The sequence below is a fragment of the Penaeus japonicus genome, unplaced genomic scaffold, assembly GCF_977035675.1.
Source record: "Penaeus japonicus unplaced genomic scaffold, GWHDUDI00000001_assembly GWHDUDI00000022, whole genome shotgun sequence".
Classification (NCBI taxonomy): domain Eukaryota; kingdom Metazoa; phylum Arthropoda; class Malacostraca; order Decapoda; family Penaeidae; genus Penaeus; species Penaeus japonicus.
The window spans coordinates 24,816,251-24,823,750 of record NW_028234424.1 but is presented as its reverse complement, the minus strand read 5'-3'; the positions used below and the strand labels follow the sequence as shown (position 1 = coordinate 24,823,750).

General features: G+C 36.7%; 1 protein-coding gene across 29 annotated transcripts in view; it reads left to right on the top strand.

Annotated features, from left to right (window-relative positions):
- Larp4B (La-related protein 4B) overlaps window positions 1–4,119 on the top strand; it is an 86,680-nt gene extending 82,561 nt beyond the window's left edge. For all 29 annotated transcript variants that reach the window (XM_086549654.1, XM_086549653.1, XM_086549649.1 and 26 more), the window contains one exon: window positions 1–4,119. This exon is cut by the window's left edge. The gene's annotated coding sequence lies outside the window, so the exon portion shown is untranslated.
- The last annotated feature ends 3,381 nt before the right edge of the window (window positions 4,120–7,500 follow it).

Here is a 7,500-nt window from a genome sequence, read left to right as displayed (position 1 = left end):
ACGGAAGTCGGCAATTTCTGCTGTTGGTGTCCTTTGGCAAGTGGTGCAAAAAGGGTAGCTATATACAGTGTAACTTCCCCCAGCCTGGTGACCCTGCACCCCACACTGTTGCCCAGCATTGTGTTGCTGCATCAAAAGTGGCTGCATCATCCTTCTCCAGTGCCTAAGCTGTCTGCCATTTAATGTACATAATTATGACATAACCGTGCTGTTTGCTCCCGTATGCAATTTGCCCGTCTGGAGAGCGTGTGACCGGTGCCAAACGTGGGGCAATCCTGCTTACTTGTACAGTTGAGAGTTTATTTTTGACTATGATAGCCTTGTACATTATTGAAAATTTGGAAAAGCTACATCTGAAACATATGTAGCTGCTTCTTTTGAGTGTGTATATGTGAGTGCTTGTCTTGTGGCTGAATCAAAATAAAGAACAGCCCTCTCATTGCAAATTGCTTAGAGGACAAATATTTAAATTAACCTAAGACATTAGTTCCTCATAGATTGAAAATGAGGATGTAATTACTACAGAACCTTTATGGCCACAACTATTTGTTTGTGGCAGTGTTGTCGTAAACAAACCTAAGGTTGCATTATTGGCACCTCTCAATGTTTTGGCTGTGACCCAAGGAACAAGTCTTTCTTCATACTGAAGTGTACTTGATCCACGTAGAGGAAAAGAGGTGTTTAATTTGTGAATATGTAAATGAGGGTGTGAACTGGCCCAAAGGAGCAAGTGTACTCCTGCCACCCATCCCCTGCTGCGACACAGGTTGTGAGTGTGCCAGTGACAAACACTTGTTTTAGACAAATCTCTGGGGATGTGATTATAACCAGCCAGGGAACCTTTTGCAATTCGGTACTCTTGTATTGGTTTTGGCTGATATGCAAGTGATTTCAAGCAAATGAAACTCATAAATCAGTGGTAAACTAGTGATGTAAAGAGCATTGTTTGACCAGCAGAGATGTGACAATTAATGTGTTACTAGTTGGTTGTTTATGAGTGTTTAACATAGGAGATTGCATCCTGCAAATGAGCTAGTACTGTGTTAAGATCTCGATGACTTCAAGAGAATGAACATGTACAGAGGTGAATAATGTCCATATTGATAGTGACCCTAATCTAGGGTTTGGTTTTAAGCGATATACAATTGTTGACTTGGTATACGGGAGTGAGTGATAGATTGCCTGGTAGGTGTATGTTGGAATACTGTGTCCTGAGCTTGGTTCTGTGTTGTACAAAACACAATCTTGATAACATTTTCCTTTAAAAAAGTGCTCTTGTTATAGAAGCATTTAGACACTATACCAGAGATTTGGTTGTCAATGAGTGTTGGATAGTAAAGAATTTATTACAAAGTCATGGCTTCCATATTTTCCATTTGCCGTTGTAATTGCCAATAGTTGTGCTCGTCTGAAATTGCTTATTGGCCAGTGGGCATGAAGCTTTAGCCCAAGTCACACACTAAAGCTTAGCTGAAAATGTGCTTGCAAAATTTGAATACCTAATACCTCTCTAGTTTAGCCAGAGATCCGAAGAGCCAGCCTCAAAAGACATAGTTTCATTTACTGTTAATCTGGTGCAGAAGAAAAGGTGAGTGCAACCTTTGGCCAATAGCTTTGGACTACAGCTTTGATCCTTCTATGTGAGCACCAAGGCTTTATTGCTGCATGTTAGTGGTGAGAGGGGAAAAGTACCAAGACAGTAGGTCATCCTGTTGTAAAGGAGAAAATTATTGGCCTTGACTTGTATTGCACACAGTACTCTTATTTACTTGGTCTTATTTATGTCTAGAAGTTTATTGGTATTCCAGTATGCATTTACTGAATTTCAATCATTGGAGGATGGCAATAGCTCTTCTGTTGAGGTTGTAATCTTGTTATCAAGACGAAGGTTGTCATCTTCCATTGAACCATCTAAAATAGCACAAGACTATTCATCACAAGGTCATCATCAGATTTTGCAGTTTGAAATGTGTAGAAAGTACATGATAGTTGGAAGTAGTATATTCAGGTTTTATAATGGCAAGACTGTTAATGTCTTTGTCACCCAGTAATCATGGAAGTTATAAAAAGGGTAGGGGAGAGATTTCTCTCAAGAAAAGTTGTTGCAAATGCTGACACGTGTAGGCCTATAACTCTCATCGGTGTTGTCACTACTCAATACTGCCTGTCATTGTCACTTCATTTATGTTTTAAGCATCAAAAATCACATAAGTATAATTTCAAGTTTTCCTTAATTTTTCTTCTTTCTTTTCTGGGATAGCAAGTCATCTATTACATTATATTTAATAAGTTAATATAATGATAACTTAAACAGTTCCTTAGTTTCTTTGGATATCCAGAGTCTAGATATATATTGAAGAAGCTATAGAAGGACTTGTGTTTTCATTTATTTTAATGGTAAGTGAAATGGAGCCAGGGTTAGTTACCTCCCTATTTTCAAAACAGACGGCAAAGTTATACATATATATACACACACACACACACACACACACACATATATATATATATATATATATATATATATATATATATATATATATATATATATATATATATATATATATATATATATATATATAATGTATATACATATATATATACATATACATACAATGTAAATTACACAATATATATATATATACATACATATATACACACACAATGTAAAATACACAAGATTTACGAAACTCCCAGGTCCTCAAGACTGAAGGAAACAAAAAAAAGGAATAAAAAAGAGTAGATGAAAAAATATCACGTGTTAGTGTATTTGTTGTTTGAACTTTTTTCTGATAAATTTGATAGATTCGTGTGAACTTGTTTGGAAACCTTTGTAAGATGTGCATTTTTTTGTTAAGCTTCATTATTTATGGGACACTGTTTATCGTAGTCCACAATTTGACGTTATAATTACCTTGAATTTGAAGGCGTTGGATATGGAGGTAAAACGTACGTGAATGAGCTAAGGGAGGAAACATGCACTTTTTTCTTTGCCGATTAGACTTCCTATTCAATTTTTCTCTATGAACATAGGGAAAGTTAAAAATTGACCAAGTTTACATCCCTGTTGCTCACTTAATATTAAGACTCGCGTACACGAGGCTGGGAGTTACAAAGCGTAGTTGCTTAACGGAAAATTAGACCCGGATAGAATTACCGCCTTGGCTCCTATTGGTGCACCAACCCATTTCAAGTTTCAAGAGTGGAAAGTCCTTCATCTCGGACTCAGGGTGGAATGTCTACCACTAGTACCTGAGATAAATAGCCCCCAAAGTATACTACATATATTTGGATATGAAAGTGGGACCATTTGCCCCACCTTTCGTAACCATCACCACGATTTACATATGTTCTACTAGAGACTGTGTAGACTCTTTGGCTGGTGTGAGACCATCACAGTTACTCAGGAACTCAGACCGTCAGATGGCAGTGAATGTGAGACCTCTTTTGGAGGTCGCTGTTGGGGTGCTGTCTGTCTCACTGATTCTAGGGTGCTGATTATATGTTGCAAGGATAATATTTATGCTTGTTTAAACTATGTATCTTGAGATTATTTCTAATTTACAAGAGGATGTGAAAACACATGAAATATTGGACAATGTCCATGAGCTGGATGTAATTTGTTCATGTGATGCTACGATATGATTCCACTGTAATCTTGGCGAGGTGATCCCGTGATGGCTTCCCCTCGCCAGCCCCATGAGCTGACGGAGGACATGACTGTACTATAACCATCAACACGATGTAATATTTGCTCTCAAATGATGTTAATAATCCTGATATTCTGTATGCCTTGTTCTTCTTTTTGTTTCAAGTGGTTATATACATAATACTGATGCCATTATGCAAGATGTATGAAATGTGTGTGCGTGTGTATGCGATCTCAAACCTGTATTTAACTTGACACTACAGATGTATAAAAAATACACCAGCTCCTCGAGTGATTCTCTGGACAGACTTTGTGAAGGAGTAAGCCAGGGTATATAAAGTAGTAGTCTGTAAGAACACTTCCAATGCTGTCACTACGCCATCACCACCTTTCTCTCACTCGCTCAACACAAAACAAATTCTTTGTTTCTGTTAAAAATTTAGTTTGAAAATAAATTTCGCATGTGGTTTTCAGTGGAGAACTTTTTACTCAGCCTTTATACAAATGTTACCATTACTTGTATAGAGTGTTATATTGACGTGGCTGTATGTGTGAGCTGTCCATAGATTTACTCTGCAATTTCACGGAAGCCTATGTATTGTACCAAGAAAATATTTGTGAGGAAATAACTTCTCCATACCTTAGAAAAAGGTTGGATGCATGAATTTGTTGTTTCTGGTAAAAGTAACAATCCAACAAGTAGTAGTGTGACTTGTCCTTCCCTCTGGAAAATAAATTGTGTGTTATTTACGAAACCATGCTTTATGTTTTATCAAATTCCAAGTATTTTCTGGAAATCAAAACTACTTGGAAAAATTAATATTTTTATTTAGCTATATACACATATCATTCCTCCACTTTTTAAAGTCTACAGCTTCCATAACTCATTCATAAAAAAAAACATATGGTTACAAAACACTACGGTGAACATTGTGATTGAAATCAATCCGAACACATTTAGAATTGAAACTTTTTGACATGCAAAGAATTCGACGCATTTCAATTTTTCCTCATTACTTGAGAAAGATGGCGGCATTTTCACATTGGCATTCTGAAAGACCCTTGTTTATTTTGAGAGAATGTGGGAGAACTTTTCCTTTACTTCATTCCTTAAGAAACGTTTCATTGACTGCTCAAGCACTGAAATGGTTTTCATACTTTTGTTTTGATACGAGTTGAAAAGAGACTAGCATATGGCAGCTTACGAATGCACGTTATCGAAATGTAATAGAGTTTTGAAAATGTTGAAGATGGATTATGATCCTTTATAAGAAGACATGAGAAGCTAAATATTGCTGTTATCAGGACAACGAAAGTTCTACATCTAATGGAGCGGGTATCGACTGACTTGATCTCGATTGACTGAAGTATACTGTAAGTGGACTATATTAAAGAACTTGATGTAATGCAGCAAACAATTGTAATATTTGTAGCATTGTGTGTTAAATAGTATTTTCTTTGTTACAATGTGAGAGGGCTGTAAATATTTAAATGAAATCGGTTAATGTTTCTTAAACCTTACAAGTACATATGCATACATTGGAAAAGGTTTTATGTATTGTAACAAGATTATCTAGAGGTTGGTCACCTAGTATGTAGTGTTTATACAGTTACAATTGTTCAAACAAGAGGAATGCACTTATCAATATTAGTTACATGTTTTTTCTTCCTGACCTTTTAAGTTAATATACAGCATGTTCCATCGTAATTTTTTTTAAATGAACTCATCCATATTTGCAATTCGCTGCTTCAGGTGTCAGCATTCGTGAATTCTTTGTATGAAGTCCAACAGACAACTCAATTGCAAAGATGTCTACTTATCAGTTACATATTCAGATACCTCTGCAGAAAAGTACAGGATCAGACGCCAGCCATAAATGAGTTGTTGCAAATGAACCGTTAAAATATCTGATTGAAAGGACCAACTCTCTGCAACCATCTAATGTCTGAAATACTGGATACTCGCATAGTTTTCTTTAGGGAAAGATTATTATAATTGTTCCATTATTTTTCGATTATTTAGCAAATTTAGTATGCAGAATATGGGTTTTGCATTGATATTGTAAATTGTAGGTTGTGTGAGGATACAGTACATGTTTAAAAAAATGATTCAGGACTTAGATTTTCTTTTCTAACCTATACACTTTACTCTCAGGCAGTGGCAAGTATCAATCATTCACGAATGCAAATTAATTACGCAAAACATGCTACGCAGAGATATTTAACTCTTGAGTCTTGCGATCCTTTTTAGCTTGCAGGATGCCTTACTTATGGGTATCCTTCAATCCTCGAACAATCTGGGAACGATACAGGACTTGTCCGTGGTTCCTTCACACGTTCACAAATACAAGCTGGATTCAGTTAAGATGTGATTTTTTACATCAGAAAACACAAGTTCAACTACCTCGAGGAAGGGAGGAGACTGCACTCTCCCGTGTGAAGAGAATACATCTGTTATCCCATTGACGACGGGGACCGTCCACTTTTTTCTTTCATGGAGAGGATTCCACAAGCGCTAAATCACCGAGGAGTCCGTGGGCCAACCTCAACTTATTTGATTACCCCGTTCCATGAATATTTGAGATTTTTTATTACTTTGTATTGTTAATGTTACTATATCACTACTATTATTAGTGGTATTACCACGGTAATAACGTCAAAAATACAACTAGAAAGAAAAGCCTAATAGATAAAACATAACCATAGGGCTAATGTATGCTGCTACTGTCATCATTACGTAAAGAACCAAACCAGATTCTCCCAAACATTTGACTTCCTGCTGAGTAAAGGTTATCCACGACTTTGCAATAATACGAAAATATAAATCTCATTGCTCCTCAGACAGCGATGATGGAAAGATTATCCATGACTTTACACCTAACTTGCTTTGGTACAATTGGAAACTGCATATCGTTATTGATCACGTTTCTAGCAAGTAAACCCAGTTGCCCTTTTCGTTAAAACATTCTGGCAGCTACCCATTTTTCCTAATATCCAAAACATTAAGGATTCCATCATAATTTAGGAAAAATCCATTTTTTTTGTCTATACAACAACCAGCGATCTTCAGCCATTTTATACCAATTCACCGAGCTTGAATGTAAACGTGCCACGTAAATAGAAGCACTTTTGCAGTCACGAAAACTCGATTTCCTCACTACGAGAAGAAGCAATCTACGTACCGCTACCAGAGCTCGATATATAGGAAATGACATGGCAAAGCTTCCATCGACATGCTCATTGATTTGTTTCACGAGGAAGTCGAAGTAAAACCTGATGCACACTTGTTTTTTTTTTATTTAGTCGAAATGAAACACCAGCATTAATTAGAAATCCGGCGCTGTGCCGTTTCTTGATTCGGCGACGGTCTATGTCTCCGTTGTTTGTTGTTTTTTTGTGTGTTTGTCTGTCTGTCTGCCTGTGTGTGTGTCGGGTGTGTTAATAGTTTCTGAAGAAAATGAATGACCAACTGCCACGCCTGATGTACCAACTTCCTTTTCTTTAACTCGCACTCAGACTCTTCATCATCCAAAATTATTTCCATCATTGCCAGTTCCATGTACGAAAACTTTCCCATCTTGGGAAATCACATGGTACGGTTCACTACGGAAATGTAAGCATAGACGTCACGGATTTCACAGGTACTAAACTGACGCGTCGCTGATGCACCATTGATTTGTGTGAATCCGCCTCTATTTATTTAACGAAGGAAAATAGGTTACCATGTCTTAATCTATTGATATAACTATATTTTAAATATGCCATCTTTGAGCTCCATGCAATTACCTTGATTTCATGATAGGATGCTAGACATAGCATTGTTCGATTTATAATTGTATTGAATTACACGAGAG